Genomic DNA, 22770 nt, shown 5'->3' on the forward strand with positions numbered 1-22770 from the left:
TTTGGATGTATAGCTTATGCACATGTGCCTAAGGATATAAGAGGAAAATTGGCTGGTAAAAGTGAAAAATGCATATTTATTGGTTATAGTGAGCAATCAAAAGCTTACAAATTTTATAACCATGCACCAATAAGACCATAATCAACAAAGATGTTGTGTTCAAAGAACATGAGTCATGGAATAGGAGTATAGAAAAGACAGTTGATGTACAAGTGCCATTGCTGGAAGAATAGGATGTAGAAGGAAATGAACAACAGTGATCACAAGAGCAGACACCAAATAGAGTCACGCTAGCAAGGACTCTAATATTTTCGAAAGAACATGGATCTTCAAGCAGATCAACAGATCGAAATTTTCCCAACAATCAATCATCTGATGAATCAAGAAATGGTAAGAGAAAAATGAGAAGTTTGAAAGATATTTATGACGATTTGGATGTTAGTTCAAATGTTGCATTGTTGTCATTCCAACCTTCTTCACTTGAAGAAGAAGTCAGAGATGAAATTGGGTCCAATCTATGGATGAAGAAATTGAAGCAATTGAAAAGAATTATACATGGGATTTGGTTGATTTTCCAAAGGATAAAAATATCATTGGTGTGAAATGGATGTACAAGACAAAGTTGAAGGAGAAAGGTGAAATTGACATATTTAAAGCAAGACTTGTAGCAAAAGGATTCTCGCAGTAACTCGGAATAGATTTTGGAGAAACTTTTGCTACAGTCGCTGGATTGGATGCTATAAGAGCATTCTTAGCCACAACAGTGCAAAACAAGTGGAAAGTATATCAGATGGATGTGAAACCAGCCTTCTTGAATGGAATTATAGAAGAAGAAATTCATGTGCAGCAGCCTCCACGATATGAAGTTGAAGGACAAGAAGATAAATTTTATAGGTTGAAGAAAGCTTTCTATGGAATCAAGCAAGTGCCTAGAGCTTGGTATAGAAGAATTGACAACTACATAATCAAGAATGGATTTTGCAGAAGCAACATTGAGCCTACCTTGTACACAAAGGTAAATAAGCATGGATGGATTTTGATTGTTTGTTTATATGTTGATGACAGGATTTATACTGGTGATCATGAGTTAGATGAATTTAAAGCAACCATGAAGAAATAATTTGAGATGTCATATCTCGGTCTTATGAAATATTTTATTGGCATAGAAGTTGAGCGGTCTGAAAAAGGAATTTTTATTTTTCAAAATAAATATGCTAGAGATTTGCTAGAAAGATTCACGATGGATAATTGCAAACCTGTCCCTACACTAGTTGCAACAAGTACAAAGTTAAGTAAGGATGATGAAGTATTAGATGTCAATCCAACTCTTTTCAAAAGATTGGTTGGCAGCCTCATATATCTCATAGCTACACGACGAGATATTATGCAAGGAGTAAGTTTGATTTCCAAATTTATGGAGATTCCAAAAGACATACATTGGAGAGAAGGAAAAAGAATTATGAGATACGTAGCGGGAACTATAGATTGTGGCATAATGTATGCAACCACAGAGAATAAGGATTTGATTGGATATATAGATAGTGATTTTGCAGGCAGTTTGGATGATAGGAAGAACACTTTTGGTTATGTGTTCCATCTTGGTTCATGTGTGATTTCATGGGCATCTAAGAATCAACCTGTTGTGACAATTCTATTAGCAGAATCATAATATGTAGCAACGACATCAACAACATGCCAAAGAGTATGGTTAAGAAGAGTATTGGATGGACTTAGGTAGAAGCAACAAGGATCAACAACAATATATTGTGACAACACCTCAGCTATTGCACTATCCAAGAATAGTGTGTTTCATCAAAAGAGAAAGGATATTGATACAAGATATCATTTTATTAGAGAACTAGTGAGCAATGGAGTAGTCCACTTGAAGCCTTGTAAATCTAGTGATCAACTCATTGATATATTCACAAAACCATTAGCAAAAGATGTATTTGAATTTCATAGAGGAAACTTGGGTGTTGTAAACCTAGCTGAGACATAGACCATCAAACATGTTTGAATTGTCATGAGTGATGTCTTAGTTTAGCGGTCGTAATTAAGGGGAGTGTTAGTTTAGCGGTTGTAATTAAGGGGAGTGTTAAAGATAACTAATTACTCCCGCATGAATAGCTGGCTAAAATTAGAGAGTGACTTAACTAAGTCAAGTTGAGTCAAGTCGAGTTAAGCCTTATTTTGAGTAGAGTCAAATTTAGTGTCAGTTGCATGTTAATTTATTTTGGGCAAGTCGGTAGTCAGAAAGAATTTAAATACCCCTCATTGGGTTCATTGTAATCATCAAGTTTTGATCAATACCCTCACTGGGTTCATTGTAATCATCAAGTTTTGTGTGATCAATTGAAAAGCTGCAACTTGTGTTATTGTGTGTGTGACTTTTTGTGTTATTTTGTGCCTTTACTCCTCTGCCTTTCCAATAGTACTTTCACTTAGCATCTAGAGATTAGTATTTTTCTTTTGTGGAAGCAAAACCGTGGACAAAAATGTTTCTAAGTGGTTTTGCTACTTTCAAAGCATTGCTATGCGCAGCTGCAAAGTATGACCCCTTGGTCTGAACTGCACCTGTGGTTGACCTGTGAGTCTCTTTCCCCTTCCAAGTTGCTTTCAGGCAACTGGGCCTTTTGAGGTCTATTTGGTTTTAGAACAGTTTGGGTTGTGGTCCACCAAAAGCACACCTGTGAGTCTCTTTCCCCTTCCAAGTTGCTTTTGAGGTCTATTTGGTTTTAGAACAGTTTGGGTTGTGGTCCACCAAAAGCACATCTATTTAATCTTTATTCTGAAGGTATACGGTCTGCAACCGAAAACCTTGTTTCAAGATCATAATGCAAATCTTGTACCATAACTGGAGTATAGTCGTCTGATATATGTATGGATTTAATTAGTTAATAAGCAATTTAATAATTTTGGAAAAAACAAAAACCAAAATTACAAACATAATATATGGAATTGCAAATTCTGACTGGAAATTGAATTACTTTAAATCAATACACAACCCCAAAACAAACCATCAAATGATTGAACAGGATATTTTGTAATAATTAAAACATTGGAAGAGGTAAAACATAGTTCATTGATTTGTTATTCTACAATGCAGACCTCTTTAGCCTCTTAGCAAATACATTGGCTTAATTTTTGACCTACAAAACTCAATCTCGTGGCATAAAATATCTGACTAGTTGCACTTTGCCACTGGCAATTATAAAAAGATTGTAAAACTTTAGTTTAATGAGAGAGGTGATTGTGTTGTGGGGAATTTCTGGTAATTCCAAACAAAAACTGAATAGAGAATAATGCTCTATTTTATCACAGGATCTTAACACATGGAAGCTAAAAATTTGTTTCCAGAGAGAACAGAGATTCACACCCATTAATAACTTGTATTCATTAATAAAACAACTGCTGTTACAAAAAGGATCTTCCTCTCTCAGAGGGATTACAACCAGAGAACGCTTCAGTTCCACGAAAAAAAATTACTCTGTTTTCTCCTGAAAAATACTCTATCTCAGCTGCAAATTTTTCATTCACTTTGCTGCATTACAAAACAAAACTCTACTGTATATATTTACACTGCTGTGTAAAAATTCTTCACATGGACGCTGTTGTGTGCTTCCCTTACATTACATATGCAATGAACAACAAAAATTACCCTATTTACTTTCACGCTTCTGCGTATATTTTCATAACAATGAAAAAACAAACAGAACATAACATTTTGTTTTACATCTGCTGTAAAAACAAAACTACTTCGGTGAATTTAAATAAATAATAAAATTAAAACTTTTCCCTACAATCTACGACCATAGTAAATATCATTAAACACTTCACTGACAAACAGAGTTTCACTTCACGTCATGTCCATGGTGCAGGCCTGAACATCAACCGTTGATGTCAATCGGACGGTTCTCGCAATTTCCCCGGAGGTCGCTTCTTACCTAACTTTATGCGCCGGGAAGTTGTATTAACAAAACCACTGAGGGGCACGTGGCCGCTGTTGATTGTGATCGCTGCCCCGAAACACAGCTTTCAGCAAAAGGCGGTGCAGAGAAAAACTGGAGGTTTTGGCGGTCGCGTACGGCAGTTGAAATTACCATTTCAACATGTGTGAAGCTACCATCCATGGTAAATTTAATCAGAATATCAAATAGGGAAAAAAAAGGTTGAACACTCAAATAGGGAAAAAAAAGGTTGAACACTCCATATCCTGCCAAAGAAAACATGCAAGGTGATTGTATAAACGTACCAACCCAGGTAAAATTTAATCAGAATATCTCTTTAATGAGAACTGGAAATTTAATTTTTACAGAATGTCGAACAGAAGCCGTATGGAAGCTGCAATGGGAGCATCATGGTTTTCTGAACAAGATTTACACTGCCGCATGTAGATTGGCATACTAATTCTCCAGCTACAGCACTACAACAATTACTGGACGTGGAATTGGATACAGCCGAATGGTCGTCATGGGATGACTTAGTAAGTGTGATTTATTTCTGAGATTGAGCATGTGAGGCAATTGCCACATACAGTTACTATTACAATCTCCTCCTCCTGGGAGGGCAGGATGTCCTTCACACCTTTCAAATCCGTTTCTTGGTACGAAAATGGGATGCCCGCAGAGGTTGCATACTGCGACAACCTTCTTCCGGTATGTGCAGAATAGTGCAGACACTGGTCCTCCTCCTCGTCTGGCCATTTGGTTGCTGTGACTCTCAAGTGAGGAACATCATCATTATTCCTCAACGCCTCCATTAATGGCGGCCATTGCATGCCGGAAGTCAATCATCCTATGACAACCATTCAGCTGTATCCAAATCCACGTTCAACTGTTGTACTGCTGTAAATAGAGAATTAGTATGCCAATCTACATGTGGCAGAGTATTGAAGATATGATCCAAATGTGGCTTCTATTCTGCTTCTGTTCGACATTCTGTAAAAAATAGAGTTCCAGTTCTCGTTAAAGAGACTTGCCTGCCTCAAACATTAGCATGACATCGTTATAAATAACGATCAATTTTCTACGAAAGTTAACCTATCACGATGATGCTCATGTTAGTCATATTCATTTGGGAACTTGCCGTGAAATTTGACTTTTCATAGAAACTTTCAAGAATTTTAACAATCAATGCTCACCTTATATTTGGGCACCGACCCTGCAATGCTATTCTTATTTATTTGGGGACTGGTTTGAAATTTCCATTTTCATAGAATTTTTCAAGAATTTTAACAATTAATGCTTATGTTATTTGACTTTTCGACTTTTCATACAATTTTTCAAGTATTTTAACGATTTATGCTCATGTTATTCTAATTGATTTGGGGGACTATCCCTGAAATTTGACTTTTCATAGAATTTTCCAAAAACTGTAACAGTTTTTTTCAAGAATGTTGACGATTTGTGCTCATGTTATTCTACTTGATTTGGCGGACCAGCCCTGAAATTTAACTTTCTCATAGAATTTTCCAAAGAATTTAACAATTAATGCTCATGTTATATTAATTTTAACTACTATCTTCCTGGTTATAATCACATTAGATCCTGGGTCTTTTCTTACCATGATGGGATGTATTATGTGCTATATTAGTTTTAGAATCAAATGTATGTGTTAATTTGAAGGCTTTTTTGAATCATTGGATTTCATTAAATCATATAAATGGTTTTGAATTATATGATATTATTTAGAGTTCAAGGACAAATATGAAGTATTGTCTAGAGAAATACTTATTATTTCTCCTCTTATTATCATATCATGTGTCTGTGTGTATTATATATGTTTCCTGAAATTTAGATCAGGTCATTTTACAATCACTTCAATTATTCAAGTATGTTTATCCTTACAAGGAGTTTATATCTAATATCCTTGGTTTTAAAAAATTTGAAGTTAAAATTTTTTGAAGTTGAATTTTTTTCAAAGTTGAAAAATTCAATTGGCAATTTGGCAGTGCCTTTCTTTTTAGAAAATTCCATTTTCAAAACCTTCCATGTAATGAATGGGCTTTTTAGCCAAGTTCCGTCTTTATTTTGGCAAGATATTAAGTGTTCAATTTCATTTTTCTATGTCATATTTTGATTAAATTTTACCTTGGATGGTACGTTCATACAATCACCTCCCTCATTAAACTAAAGTTTTATAATCATTTTATAATTGCCAGTGCAACTTCTCTATTTTTATGCCATGAGATTGAGTTTTGCATGTCAAAAATTACGCCAATGTATTTGCATTTTTATGCCATGAGATTGAGTTTTGCATGTCAAAAATTACGCCAATGTATTTGCTAGGAGGGTTGAGAGGGTTGGTTCTGTAGAATAACAAATCAATGAACTATGTTTTAGCTCTTCCACTATTTTAATTATTACAGAATAGCCTGTTCTGTCATCTATGGTTTGTTTTGGGGTTGACTATTGATTTAAAGTAATTCAATTTATCTCAGAAATTGCAAATTCCAAATATTATGTTTATATTTTTGGTTTTTGTTTTCTGAAAATTATTATATTGCATCTTAACTAATCAAATCCATACTTATATCACATGACTATATTACAATTATTGTGCAACATTTACATTATGATATTAAAATTTGTATTTGCAAGGTATGCAAATTCAGGTAGGGTTCTTATTTATTATTTTGAGGATTTATTCAACTATATTTCACTTTAAGTGTGCAGTGTAATATCCGCATATTCAAGAGTATTTCTTCTTGAATAAGTGTGTTGGGCAAATGTAAATTGGTGGACATTGTGTGCATTATGACGTAGAGTTTTCGAATGCAATTAGGACAATTGCTCCTCATAACTGAAGTAGTGGTCACTTTCTCCCCCCCTTAATATCATTCCAAACACGCATGTTTTTTTAATTTTAATCTTTATACCTTGAAAATTGTAAATGCATGCACTGTGCCAACTGTAATGCTTCGTTCCTGCAGTACATTATTGACATTGAATATTAATTTCATCCGCATACCCTGTATGCAACACATTGTTCGAAATCAAATTCATCCGCATCTTTAGAATTTTGCAATAAACAAATTTTATTTCTTTTTGGGTACATGGTTGATATATAAAGTTAAAACCATTTATATTTAAAAATTTCATAATAGAAAGGAGTAGATGTAATGTCCTATCTTTCATATTTTAACAAAATAAATAATAGATTAAATTAAAAATAAAACAAATTAGATTATTATTTTTTTATATATTTATAAGATTAATTAAAAAATTATAATTATTTAAGAGTTTCAAAAACATTTTTATTATATTAAAATATAATAAATAGGTATAAACAATTTTGTTGCTAATTTATAATATTAATTATGGATATGAAATTTTTCATTAAATAATTATTATAATTAATGATTATCATAATATTAATTATGAATATGATTTTTCCATTAATGAATAGGATAGCTCAATTTTTGTAAATGTTTTGGTTTTATAAGTATTTTTTTACTCTAAAATAATTATAACAAAGGTTTTTTTTTCTAACAAGAGCCATTTGGTGGCATGTCACTATCGATGAATTTTGTATATATAGATTTTAGTTTGTTTAGTTAAAATGATATGGTGAAACCACTAAGCTTATCAACATCATCACTAATTAGTGAAAGCATAGTTACCAAATTTGAATTCGAGTTTGAATTCGAATTCGATTCGATACCAAAAAAATTTGACCCTCTAAAATTCTGTTTAGTTAAAATGATATGGTGAAACCACTAAGCTTATCAACATCATCACTAATTAGTGAAAGCATAGTTACCAAATTTGAATTCGAGTTTGAATTCGAATTCGATTCGATACCAAAAAAATTTGACCCTCTAAAATTCAATACGCAAAAAATTTGAGAGTATACATCATATAGACACTTATTTTTTCAAAATTTTAAAAATTGAAAGTAACCATCATTATATTCAAATCTTTAAAAAAAAGTTACTAAATATTTTCTCACAAGAATAGTCATGTTTACTTATCTCCAGCAATAACCTCTCTCGTGGATTCTCCGGACAAAAATTCAAAAAGCTCAAACCACAGATCTCTGAAATCCAACCTCTCTCGTATAAGATATTACAACCCCTCCTATTTAGGATGATAAAAAAAAATAAGGGACAAATTGAGTAATACATGTTAAGTAAAATTTAGGAATAAAAACTCAAAACTTGAATCTTACCTCCAAAATGGAATACTAAATATTAAAAATAGGCTTCAATTAATCTCCACATACTAGGAAATTTATGTTTCTCTCCTTAGGCAAATCCATATAAACTTAGAAAATGTAAAAAACGTCTTCATGTATGAAAAGTGAATGCATGCATTAGTTCAAGATTTCAAATGGCCGAGTTTAGTAGATGAAGGCCAAATTATCAACTAATAAATCAAGGCCGAGATACAATGCAATATCATATTATTAAATTCAAAGTTTAGATAATTATATAAAGATTTTATACTAGAATTATCAGATTTTCTAAACAAATTTAAAACTTCAACTTCATTTAACGAATCTCTATCAAAACTAAATTTATTCAACAATAATGAAGAATAATATTAACAAAATAATTTTTTAATATAAATTGTAGATAAAACCTCCATATGAATTCCATAACTGTAATAGTTCAGCCACAACACTATTTATTGCTATCCACCAACATTTGTCAATATGCTAGAAGTGTGTTTTAGAATTTTTTACAGTCACAACACTAATCATCGCTATCCACCAACATTTGTCAATATGCTAGAGTGTGTTTTAGATTTTTTTTACATGTTTTTATATATAGAATTTAAGTTCCTTTCAAATTTTCTAATATAGAAGTTTATGTTAAAAACACTACTCATCACTATTCTCTAAGATTTGTTAATATCCCAAAAGTGAGTTGGATTTTTTTACATGTTTTTAAATATAAAATTTAGTTTTGTTTCAAATGTTGTAATATAGAAGATTCTTTTTTTACCATTTTTTGAACATAAAATTCCTTTCAAATTTTGTAATATAAAACTTTCTGTTTTTAACCATGTCTTAATATAGAATTTAAACATGTTTTGAATATAGAATTTGTTGTAAACCAAAACGGTACCATATTAGATTTTACGAATTAATAGACGAATGGAACCAAACCAATGAGTATTGGGATTTTTTTGGACCAATTCGTGCGAACTTGGTAACTATGATTGAAAGAAATCAAAAGTAAAATTGATTAAATAACATCATTAATAATAATTTCAATAAAAATGATCAATCTTCTATAATTAGATAATTTTATCCAAATTTTGCAATTTTTTTTTGCTAGAATTGATTTAGTTGGTGGGGATGCCCAAAGTTCCTTCCCAACCACTTGTACTTAGGTGTCATAACACTCAATCCAGATATCATAGTTAGTTCGAATTCAGTCTAGTTGAGTTGGATTTTAGTTGAGTCAGTCCAGTGATTTATCACCATTATCTCCTATATAATCTATTTAACCATTATCTCCTATATAATCTATTTAGTTGCTATTGAGTAATGAGAATAGTGACTTCGCTTCACATCAGCTTTCAATTTTTAAAATGGTATTAGAATACAGCCTGCATAAGACTCCACAAAAACGGCAAAGAAAAGACGCCAAATTGCATAAAACTCTAACAAGAACAACATTTCAATTTTTTTGTGCTCACACAGAAATAATGGAAATCATGAAGAGCTCAAGGTCGAGAAGAGTTTGCGAAAATTTAATCAGAATATCAAATAGGGAAAAAAAAGGTTGAACACTCCATATCCTGCCAAAGAAAACATGCAAGGTGATTGTATAAACGTACCATCCAAGGTAAAATTTAATCAGAATATCTCTTTAATGAGAAATGGAAATTTAATTTTTACAGAATGTCGAACAGAAGCGATATGGAAGCTGCAATGGGAGCATCATGGTTTTCTGAACAACATTTGTGTCATATATTCAATACTCTGCCGCATGTAGATTGGCATACTAATTCTCCATCTACAGCACTACAACAATTAATGGACGTGGAATTGGATACAGCCGAATGGTCGTATGATTTAATCAGGAATTGCAAATTCTGACTGGAAATTGAATTACTTTAAATGAGACCATCAAATGAATGAACAGGATATCTTGTAATAATTAAAACAGTTACATAATTCATTTATTTGTTATTCTACAATGTCTTTAGCCTCTTAGCAAATACATGGGCTTAATTTTTGACCTACAAAACTCAATCTTGTGGCATATATCTGGCTAGTTGCACTTTGCTTATAAAAAGCTTTAAATGGGGAGCTACCATCCATGGTAAATTTAATCAGAATATCAAATAGAACACTCCATATCAAAGAAAACATGCAAGGTGATTGTATAAACGTACCATAAAATTTAATCAGAATATCTCTTTAATGAGAACTCAGAATGTCGAACAGAAGCCGTATGGAAGCTGCAATGAGCGTCATGGCTGATTTACACTGCCGCATGTAGATTGGCATACTAATTCTCCATCTACAGCACTACAACAATTAATGGACGTGGAATTGGATACAGCCGAATGGTCGTCATGAGATGACATAGTAAGCGTGATTTATTTCTGAGATTGAGCATGTGAGGCAATTGCCACATTCAGTTCACTATTACAATCTGCCCCTGCTGGGAGGGCAGGATGTCCTTCAGACCTTTCAAATCCGTTTCTTGGTACGAAAATGGGATGCCCGCAGAGGTTGCATACTGCGACAACCTTCTTCCGGTATGTGCAGAATAGTGCAGACACTCGTCCTCCTCCTCGTCTGCCCATTTGATTGCTGTGATTCTCAAGTGAGGAACATCATCATTATTCCTCAACGCCTCCATTAATGGCGGTCATTGCATGCCGGAAGTCAATCATCCCATGACAACCATTCAGCTGTATCCAAATCCACGTTCAACTGTTGTACTGCTGTAAATGGAGAATTAGTATGCCAATCTACATGTGGCAGAGTATTGAAGATATGATCCAAATGTTGTTCAGAAAACCATGATTCTCCCATTCCAGCTTCTATTCTGCTTCTGTTCGACATTCTGTAAAAAATAGAGTTCCAGTTCTCATTAAAGAGACTTGCCTGCCTCAAACATTAGCATGACATCGTTATAAATAACGCTCGATTTTCTACGAAAGTTAACCTTTCACGATGAACAATTGATGCTCATGTTAGTCTTATTGATTTGGGTTCTGGCCGTGAAATCGATTTTCTACGAAAGTTAACCTATCACGATGAACATTTGATGCTCATGTTTGTCTTATTGATTTGGGCACTGGCCGTGAAATTTGACTTTTCATAGAAATTTTCAAGAATTTTAACATTCAATGCTCATGTCATCTTTGGAGACTGACTCTGAAATGCTATTCTTATTTATTTGGGAACTGCCTTTGAAATTTCACTTTTCATAGAAGTTTTCAAGATTTTTAACAATTAATGATTATGTTATTTGACTTTTCATAGAATTTTTCAAGAATTTTAACCATTTGTGCTCATCTTGTTCTAATTGATTTGGGGGACTAGCCCTGAAATTTGACTTTTCATAGAATTTTCCAAAAATTGTAATATTAACTTTTCCAGAATTTTAACAATTTATGCTCATGTTATGTTATTCTAATTGAATTGGCGGACTAGCCCTGAAATTTGACTTTTTCATAAAATTTTCCAAAAAAATTAACAATTAATTTTCACGTTATATTAATTTTAACAACTATTTTCCCTGTTATAACTATTTTCCATGCTACAGTCACATTAGGTCCTGGCTCTTTTGTTAGCATGATGGGATGTATTATGTGCTATATTAGTTTTACAGTCAATGTATGTGTTAATTTAAAACCTTTTTTGAATCATTGGATTTCATTAATCATATAAATGGTTTGGAATTATATGACATTATTTAGAATTCAACGACAAATATGAAGTATTGTCCATAGAAAAACTTATTATTTCTCCTCTTATTATCCTATCAAGAAACTTGATAATCTGTGTGTATTATATATGTTTCATGAAATTTAAACATTTCATTTTACAATTACTTCAATTGTGTCTATCTATACAAGGAGTTTATGTCTAATATCATTGGTTTTAAAAGATTTGAAGTTAAATTTTTTTTGAAGTTGAATTTTTTTTCAAAGTAGAAAAATTCAATTGGCAATTTGGCAGTGCTTTTCTTTCAAGAAAAATCCACTTTCAAAACCTTCAATGTAATGAATTGGTTTTTTTTAGCCAAGTTCCGTTTTATTTTGGCAGGATATTAAGTGTTAAATTTCATTTTTCTATGTTATATTTTTATTAAATATTTTGGCAAGATATTAAGGGTTCAATTTCATTTTTCGATGTTATATTTTGATTAAATTTTACAATAGATGGTACGTTCATACAATCACCTCCCTCAATAAACTAAATTTTTATAATCATTCTATAATTGCGAGTGCAACTACTCACATATTTTATGCCATGACATTGAGTTTTGAGGTCAAAAATTAAGCCAATGTATTTGCTAGGAGGGTTAACAGGGCTGGTTCTATAGAATAACAAATCAATGAACTATGTTTTAGCTCTTCCATTGTTTTGATTATTACAGAATATGTTGTTTTGATGGTTTGTTTTGATTATTATAAAATAACCTGTTGTTGATAAAAATGGCAATGTTTGTATTAAGAAATAAAACCTACTGGTAGAAGAAAAAGAGTTTGAACCAAGAAAGTTTGACTCTGCAGAATGCTCTACATTGTTTATCAACATTACACATTAAATAGAATATATAGTTTTAGGGAAGTTAGAACAACATCCTAAGAAATAGAAACTAATTCCTATCATGAGGCTACGTGAACCAACTCTACCTATTCTAGGATATTCTCCATTATCTTCAACACTCCCCCTTAATGGAGAATGGGTTCACATGTATGCCTAACAACTCCATAAACATTTGAAACTTTACTTTTCCAAGAGGCTTAGTGAAAATGTCTGCAACATTATCACATGTATTACAATATTCCAGATGAATTTCTTTAGATTGTACTTTCTCCCTTACAAAATGGAATTGAGTATCAATATGTTTCGTGTTTTTGTGAAACAATGGATTGTTGGCCAGCTTGATTAAACTTTGATTGCCTCATCTGATTGCTGTTGCGACTTTCTGTTCTTCCCCAACATCCTGGAGAAGTCTCCACAACCAAACCACCTCGCACGTCGCTACACACATGGCTTGATACTCTGCTTCTGCTAAGGACAAGGAGACTGTGTTCTGTTTCCTGCTGCTCCAAGTGATCACCCCATATCTAATACTGAATGCATAATCTATTATAGATCTACGATCATCTACATTTCCTGCCCAATCTGAATCTACAAATCCTTCCAGTCTAACATCAGAAGAGTCAATGTAAATAATTCCATAATCTACAATACCTTGTAGATACCTCAAAACATTCTTCGCTGCATTCTAGTGGCTTAGACATAAATTGGCTTAACACGCTAATTGCATAAGACAAATCAGGTCTAGTGGTGGTTAGGCAAATTAAACTCCCAACCAGTTGTCTGTAAAGTGTTGCATCCACCGCTTTTGAGCCATCCTCACACAGCAATTTGATGTTCTGCTACAATGGTACCGGTGCAAGCTTACACTGATCCATTCTAAACTTTTCTAATAGGACTTTGACATACTTTGCTTGTGACAAAAATGTTTGACATGAATATCTCGAGATCTCGAGACCTAAACAATATCTGAGTTCACCGAAATGCTTCATCTCAAACATCTGTGACATCTGCTGCTTGATTTCATCAATTAGATATACGGCATCACCTGTAATTATCAAATCATCTACATATAATGAAATTAGCACTATGCACCATTGTTCATCTTTCATGATGTAAAGATTAGGGTCATTCTTACTTCTATGATAGCTAGCTTGTAGAAAAAATGAATCAATTTTCTCATACCACTAGAGTTCTATTCTTCCTTTCTGTTACTCCACTCTGTTGTGGAGTATGGGGTATTGTAAACTAATGCAAAATTCCATGATCTTTCCAACATCTAATCAGCTCATCTTTCCTATATTCTCGCCCTTGATTAGAATGGAGAATTTTTATCTGTTTCCCTATTTGTCTTTCAATCATATTTTTAAACTGCTTGATGTCTTCGAATGTATGACTCTTCTTACTTAAGAAATACACCCAAGAAAACTTCGTAAAATTATCAATAAACAGTAGGAAATACACTGCACCTCCTAACGATTTTGTTTGCATGGGACCTGTTAGCCTCTTATTGCAATAGGTTTCATATTTCATGATTGACTGTTTTACATGCCAAATATGTCATCTTTTCATGCTGCAAGGTTCCATATTTCCAAGAAGTTCCATTTTGAAGAATCATACCATTTTTGAAGAGTTTTTACAGTTAAGAGAATGCCAAACAACTTAATCTTGGCTTCCCTAGGTTTAAATTGCTTGTTTTAGAAGATAGAGAATGAATATCTGTCCAAACAGCTTAAGCTTGGCAGATCAGTAGCTAGGTAGAGAAATGAAGGAGCCCAACTGCATAATCTGGGCCCTTGGAAGAGATAAGGGTTGATTTTAGATAGGAGGGCAGTCAAAAGAAAAGAAGATAATCAGGGTCTGCAAGTCTAAGTGCACCCATTCAAAAAGAAGAAAAAATGCTAGGTAAGTAGGCTGGGTAAGTAGTTTTGTGGTTGCAGAATCAAGCTATGTGATCCATTTCATGGTTTCAAGTGTTATATCTATTCAGATCACAATTATGAGGCAGTTTTTCATTTGGAGGAGCTCAAGCGAGGCATGTCTAACTCCCCTTCTTCTTATTCCCCAAATCATTCACTAACCTCCCCAAAGAGGTCAAGATCTGCTTGATATCTCTTAAGTTTCATCATTTGCCGTATCATTGGCCTAAGTAAAGGTTTGCTTTGCTTAGGAGTACTCTTATTCACTCTATAAGTCATTTTTCCCTTTTAAGTGGCCTAAGATCTCTAAACTTAGCGCTTTCTTGTCATTTTCATATTAACTTCTAACATTATTATATAAATCCCTATCTATTTCCCCTTCCCCTTACTAAAAAGCACTAAATAGCTCCCCTATGTACATATTCCCATCCCTTGGCACTATAGCCCTATAACATCAGTTTGGGGAAATGCTGAGTTCATTTGGGGCTTAGCATTAGCCTTCCGCGTCCTAACCCTAGGATTAACTTAACATTTGGTTAAGTTAATAACCTCTTTCCTCACCCCTTTACCCATAACATTTCATCATTTTACCCTCTCGCGCTCATCGTTTAAAGTTTAGTGTTAAAATTTTTGAATAAGCATTAAACACCACCAGCGCATAACCCACAAACCCAAAGTTTTGACCCCCCGCCACATAAATAAATCAAATATATGGCGGGCCCCTGTACACTAACCTGCCGCCAGCTCCGCGCTCCGTCGGCCCTCCGATCCGCCCTCCCAGATCCAACTGCCCAGGTGCATTTCGGAGCCGCGCCGACGTCCGATGCCACCGTGTCCTGGGCCACGTCGTCAAACTAGTCAGTTGCCACGTCACCCTGTCATACTGCCACGTCACCCTGCCGTACCGGGACCTGCTGCTGACATCATGCTAACGTCATCACAAAAAAAGGCGCAAAGGGCAAAATCGCGTCAAAGAAGGCCTGAAACGAAAAAAAGAGGCAGTTTTCGATGCGCGAATCGCTAAGAAAAATTGATCAAAATGGAGGGCTTCTCATGGCTCGGCTACCTGCAAAACCCAAAAATTCGCGAAAGGCAACAGGATTTCTTCATGTATGTTCATATTCAATCGGCCAGCGCCGATAGCATTCTAGAGGCCATGAAAAGCATTTGCAGCAGTAATTTTTGCCTTGAAAGGGCAGAAAGGGGGCGATTTGACAGTTTCAAGCATATCAAGTGAGAGAAAGTCCCCGATTCAAGTGTTAAAGAGTATCAGAGGAAAGATAAAGCCCAAATTCAATTAAATAATATCAGTGAAGCGGCAAAGAGTAACAGATCGGAAATATCAAAGCAGGTGAACATTAAAGGCCTCCATCAAAGTCAAAGAAGCAGTAAAGGCCATTCAAAGCTCATTGGATCAGGATTAGTGCACATAAAAGCCACCTAAAAGCAGCAGAACCGCCTCACTGCACCGAGCCACCAAGGACACCATATTAACTCATTTTGATGCAGCTGCCTCCAGCTCAGCTCAAATAAATATCTTCTTGCATTAATTTCAGGACAAGATTAGGTTAAAGAATTCATTTCCCTCAGATATGTTTAAGATCTGCTGTAGTAGATATTTTTGGATATTTTCTATATATAAACCACCCTAATTCATTGTTTAAAGGGTTGGTTGGTTGATAAACCTCATTCTAGACTTGTGCTGTATACTTTAAGAGCTCTATAATCAAAGACTGTTGGAATGCTTTGGATGAAGAACTGTCTGTTGTGTTATTTAATGGCCAAAGAGTGACTGTGGAATTCCCATGCTACTACATGGCTCAATAAGTGTTTTCCTAACTCTGTTTACAGTTTACTTATGTTTATGCCATCATTGTGTTACCATCTAAATAGCAAGAAAGAAGAATAGCTTAGGTTTTGCTTGACTGCACCCTATGCTCAGTTCTTGTTATTTTATATGTTTTCTTCAGAAATGGTTATGAATATGCATACTTAAATGATCATGTTTACCTTGTTTCTTTCACATATGACTGTTATTTAGGAATTCTTAACTGCTCCTAGACAAACTTTCATTCACCTTCCCTCTTTGTTAGCTAATGAAAGATTCTTAGTTGCCTTTCATCTCTGACCTTCATTCCATCTTTATTCCAGCCTGATATTGTTCTATGTGTAGCTATCCTGCTCTGTATTCCTCTTGTGACCAAGAAAACGCAACAACAAGCCCTAATCCATGACTCCATGCCCAATGGTTTGAACTTCTCACTCTATGCATCCCAACTCTGCTTGAAAACATCATCCTTCCCACCAAAATCAAAACAAAACCCATGTACACCATAACTAGCCTAAAATCAACCCAAAACAAAGCTAAATTTTAAAGAGAGAGCCCTCTCTGACTGCAGGTAGGCTAGGACCTGCAGCCCAAAGATTGGTTTGTGGTTACCTCGGCCATATCCCTTAAGGAGCCAAGGGACAACCTGAGTGATAACATCATTGGCGACTCCACTGGGGAGCTTATTCAGAAAATTCCAAAAAACAAGTTAGAAGCTAGCTCCCAAGAAGAAAACACATAATACTAGGTCAAATCCAGACCCAAATCCACCAGCTGTTTTTGAAAATCCCAATTTAATCTCTAGAAACCTTAGCAAACAAAAACAAGAAGTGTTTGCTGATTCTAGTCCTGAAACAGTTCAGCCAAGCTATTTTCCAACCCCTGTTAAAGTTTTGTTTCGTTCAACCCCTACTTCCCCTTGTTCATCATCCACCTCTCCAAGCACCTTTTCCACACCTCCATTCATTGCGCATACTACCACTACCACCACTGTTATTACAGCTCTTCCAGCTGTTCCAGTCGTTCCACTTATCCCTGTAAATATGGCTAACAAATATGCACCTTTACAGTTACCTGCAAATCTAGGGGCTATGCCTCAGGATTATCAAACCAAAATCACATATTTTGAAGGTACTGGTTCTGGCACAACCCTGCAACATATCAATAAACTGCAGGACTATTTTGAGAGTTATGAAATAGATGATGATAGTGTAGGAATGAAGATTTTTGTCCAAAGTTTAACAGGAGATGTAAGGCCCTGGTTTAGAGCTCTTCCTGCAAATTCCATAGCTGCCCCAGAGGCCCTTTACCAAACATTTCTTAACAGATGGGAGAAAAAGAAGGACCCTCTGCACATATTATCCGAGTATGACACTATCAAAAGAGGCCCTCAAGAAGCTGTCTTAGACTATTGTGCTAGGTTTAACAATGTTTACAACGCTATTCCAAAAAATCTTAGACCTCCACCTGATCTTGCTTTATACAAATTCCCTGATGGATTTGATTCAGACATGGCTTATCAGTTAAGGGAAAGAGCCCCTCAAACCTTAGCAGACATGCAGAATGTAGCTGTTAGTGTGGAGGCAAATCTGATTGCCAAGCGAAGTAGAGCAAGAGCTGAGAGAAGAACCACTTTTAAAGATGAACCTTCAGCCTTTGAGCAAAAATTGGACACAATCATCAAAGGTATGGACAGCTTTGAAAATAGAATGGGAACTATTGAAAGAAAAGCCTCATGGGAAGGACAGTAAAACAATCCTATCAGAAATCCAAACTTTAGAAAAAATCAGAACCCAAACGTTGGAAGGGCAAGTCCTGAACATGATATAAGACCTCATTTTCATGAAAACTATGCTGAAGCATCCACATCTAGTGAGCAGATAGAGGACACTCACATAAACTTGATGGGTTTGAGGAGTGAACAACAAGTATTTCTAACCCAAGAAGACCAAGATGACCATGATATAAAGCAATTTCAGACCAAGTCTGGAGAGTCATTTGACTTCAAACAAGGATATGATTCAGCTGTCTACGAAGTCCATAAACAATACAAATTGAGAACAAGAACCATTGATGTGTCTAATCCCATCAAGCCAAAGGATGCCAAGCAAGCTAAGAAAGAAAAAGACAAGGCCGCTATCACAGAACCTGCTGATAAAACAGACCCAAAATTAAAGGAAGTGACCATAGAGGATGTATCTCACATGCAGCCCTCTAATAACCAGCCTTTTGTATCCTCTCCCTCAAAAGACAATGTAAATAGCACTCCTCAAGGCCTTCCCAAAACAGAACAATCTCAAGAAATCACTGATAACCAAGAGAAGATCACTAAAGATATAATTGAAAAGGGAAAATCTGCCAGTCACAATACTAAAACACAGTCAGAAAAACCTTTTGATTTAGAAGCAGAAATTGGTAAATTAAAGATATCTATTCCTCTATCTATTCCTCTCTCTGAGCTTGCCAAACATGATGTGTACAGACAAAAAATCAAAAGATCACTGCAAATGCCAGAGAACAGGGATGATGTTAATATCTTAGATAATCAACCTGAATTACTTTTTGGTCCTGAAGTCAATGGTAAATCAGGACATGGAGCTGTTCTACCCTTTTATGTCAGTTTGCACATTCATGATAAAGTGTTGCACAATGCTATGTTTGATTCAAGTGCTTCACACAATCTAATGCCCAAAGCTGTAATGGAGAAGCTAAACCTTGATGTCACTAGACCCTACAAAGACTTATTCTCATTTGATTCTAGTCAGGTCAAGTGTTTAGGCTTAATCAAAGACCTTTGTGTGTCTTTAGTCCAATTTCCCAACAAAACGATCCTAATGGACGTGGTGGTTGCTGACATTCCACCAAAGTATGGCATGCTCTTATCAAGATCTTGGGGAGAAAAACTCCAAGGATGTCTCCAACTAGACCTCTCCTATGCCACTATTTCAGTCTTTGGGCAACCAAAGAGACTGTATAGAGAAACACTGATGAAGTATGTGGTAAGTAGTGAGGAAAAACCCCAAAACTTTCCCATTTACTCAATCCATTCTGATATAGATTCCTTTATATTGTTCAATAATGATAGTTGCCCTCCCACTGATGAGAAGCCTTTGCCTTTAGAACAAGAAACATGCATCAATCAAGAGTCGGTTGCCCATACCCGTGAAACTGTTAAAACAATTAGTGCAACCAGCATACAAGAAGAACCACATGAAGCACAAAACCTAGGTCCGCCCAATCCTAAAATGATTGAAACTCTTAATACTAACCACAAGCAAGAAATCACATGGTATTTAGAGTTTGATGGTTCTATTAATAAGCTAGGAGCAGGGGCATGAATATGGATTCACAATACACATAACAGCCATGCAGAGGGTCATGCTTATAGACTAAACTTCAAATGCACTAACAACATGGCAGAGTATGAGGCTCTCCTTTTAGGCCTTAAACTGCTCAAAGCTCTAGGAGCTACAAAAGTGTCCATTCTAGGTGACTCCGATTTGATCATTCAACAGATGAAAGGTAACTTTGTTACTAATGACAATAGGCTAAGAGCTTATAGGTCTGCTGCCACAGAAATACTCAATTCTTTCACCGAATCCAAGATTGCTAAGATTTCTAGAAGCCATAACATGCATGCTCATAGTCTAGCTACTTTTGCTAGCACTTGCAAGCTGCCCTTTGAGCCCAATTACCACTTTTCTGCTGAGATAAAGCACAGGCCTACTGTCCCTAACAATATCAAAGATTGGCAAGTGTTTGAGGATGATGCTCAAATCAACAATTTTCTTACCTTACAGCAAGAATTTTCAAGATTAAACATTGATGAAGATGCCATGAATGACCCACAACAGCAAATGAGCCAAAATGAGCAAACTATAACAGCTAAAGCGGCAAATCAAATGCTGCACCCAACCATTTTTGATGAGAAAAACATGCAAAAGCTGAAGCAAATGCATTTAGATGAAATAGCTGAAGCAGAGGCCGAAGTGATTGATTTAAAAGACAATTTTCTACCTGCTGGCCTCACTCCATTAGAAGACATATTTGATTCAAACGATGTCCCCAAAAAGCCAAAGATGCAGCCCTTAAACGCTGTTGTGGAAGACTGTAATATTGGGACAACAGAGAAGCCCAAAATGATTAAACTGTCCAAGTCTTTGCCTCCCGATCAAAAACCAAAATATGTTGATTTATTTAAAGAGTTTCAAGATGTATTTGCCTGGAGTTATGAGGACCTTAAGTCCTATGACACCTCTGTTATTCAACATACCATTCCCTTAAAGCCAAATCAAAAGCCCTTCAAACAGAAACTAAGGAGAATCAATCCTGTGCTTCTCCCTTTGATTGAGAAAGAAGTGAAAAGAATGTTTGAGGCTGGTATCATAGCACCCATTAGATTTTCAGAATGGGTATCCAATCTTGTTCCCACAAGGAAGAAAACAGGGGAGATTAGACTATGTGTGGACTTAAGAAATATGAACCAAGTCTCCCTTAAAGATCACTACCCACTGCCAAAAATGGACCACATTCTACAAAGAGTAGTGGGGTCTTCAAGAATTTCTTTGCTAGATGGCTTTTCAGGTTTTAATCAAATACTTGTTCACCCGGATGACCAAGACAAGACAGCCTTTACAACACCGTGGGGAACATTTAAGTATGTGAAGATGCCTTTCGGACTAAAGAATGCAGGTGCTACCTTTCAAAGGGCCATGGACATTGCATTTGCCAAGGAAATCCATGATTTCCTAGTGGTTTACCTTGATGACCTTACTCCTTTCTCAAAATCTGATCAAGAGCACCTAAAACATTTGAGACAAGTGTTCCTAACATGTAGGAAATATGGCATTTCCTTGAATCCCAAGAAGTCTTTATTTGGCCTAGAAGAAGGCAAATTGCTAGGCCATATCATTTCAAAAGATGGGATTAAAATTGATCCAGAAAGAATTCAAGCCATCCTTCAAATCCCTTATCCAAGAAACATCAAAGAGTTGCAAGCATTCCTAGGAAAGATCAATTTCCTAAGGAGATTTATCCCAAACTTGGCCGAGCTGATAAGAATGCTAAATAAAATGTTAAAGAAGGATTCCAAGGTAAAATGGACTTTAGAGGCCAAACAAGCCTTTGAGGGCATAAAATCTGCCTTAACCCAAGCCCCAGTCCTCACAAGTCCTCAATTTGATAAAGATTTCATCATTTTTTCATTTGCATCTGAACACACCATTGCTGTTGTCCTTTTGCAGAAAGATGATCAGGGAAATGAAAATCCAATTGCATTTTTCAGCCGAGCCCTTAGAGATGCACCCTTGAAGTACCAAATCATGGAGAAGCAAGCATATGCCCTTGTTAAAGCAATCAAAGATTTCAGAATTTACATTTTACATTCACATGTGATTGCTTATGTGCCAAATGTTGTTGTAAAAGACATATTAACTCAAGAGGGCATAGAAGGCAAAAGAGGCAAATGGATTGCCAATATCCTTGAGTATGACATTGAGATAAAACCCACCAAGCTGATAAAGGGACAAGGTTTAGCCAAACTGATGTCTGAAACCAATTTTCAAGCCTTAGACATTAATCAACTAGATAATGAACAGGAGCTGGCGACTCCATAGATCAGTCAAGCTTTTTTGCAATCCCCATGGTATGATGATATATGTTTTATATTGTTAAACCTGTGTGCTCCTCCAGGGTTGTCCAGAACCAAAAAGAGATTTTTAAAGATGAAAACATCAAAGTTTTGTGTCTTAGATAGTGCCCTGTTTTGGAAAAATCATGAAGGAATATTGCTGAATTGTCTAACTATGAGTGAAACTGACAGTGTCATGAAATAATTTCATGCAGGGGACTGTGGAGGGCACTTATATTGGAAGTCCACTGCTGATAAGATACTAAGGGCTGGTTTCTATTGGCCCTCTTTGTTTGCTGATGTGAGAAAGTTTGTTGTTTCATGCCACAAATGCCAAATCTTTGAAGGAAAAAGAAAGCTTCTGCCCTTGCCCCTTAAGCCCATTTCAATCGAGAAGCCTTTTCAACAATGGGGTCTTGACTTCATTGGAGAAATCCATCTATCCTCTTCTGGCCAGCATAAGTGGATTCTAACAGCCACACATTACTTTACCAAGTGGATTGAATCCATCCCATGTAGGCAAGCCAATGACTCCACCATCATCCAATTCCTTGAAACCAACATTTTGTCCAGATTTGGCTGTCCTGAGAAGATCATTACAGATAACACTGCTGCCTTCAAATCCAAAAAAATGATCAGTTTTTGCCACAAAT

The sequence above is a fragment of the Pinus tabuliformis genome, chromosome 5_2 (assembly GCF_031772625.1).
Source record: "Pinus tabuliformis cultivar Carrire ecotype Pingquan chromosome 5_2, CPIR1, whole genome shotgun sequence".
NCBI classification, from domain to species: domain Eukaryota; kingdom Viridiplantae; phylum Streptophyta; class Pinopsida; order Pinales; family Pinaceae; genus Pinus; species Pinus tabuliformis.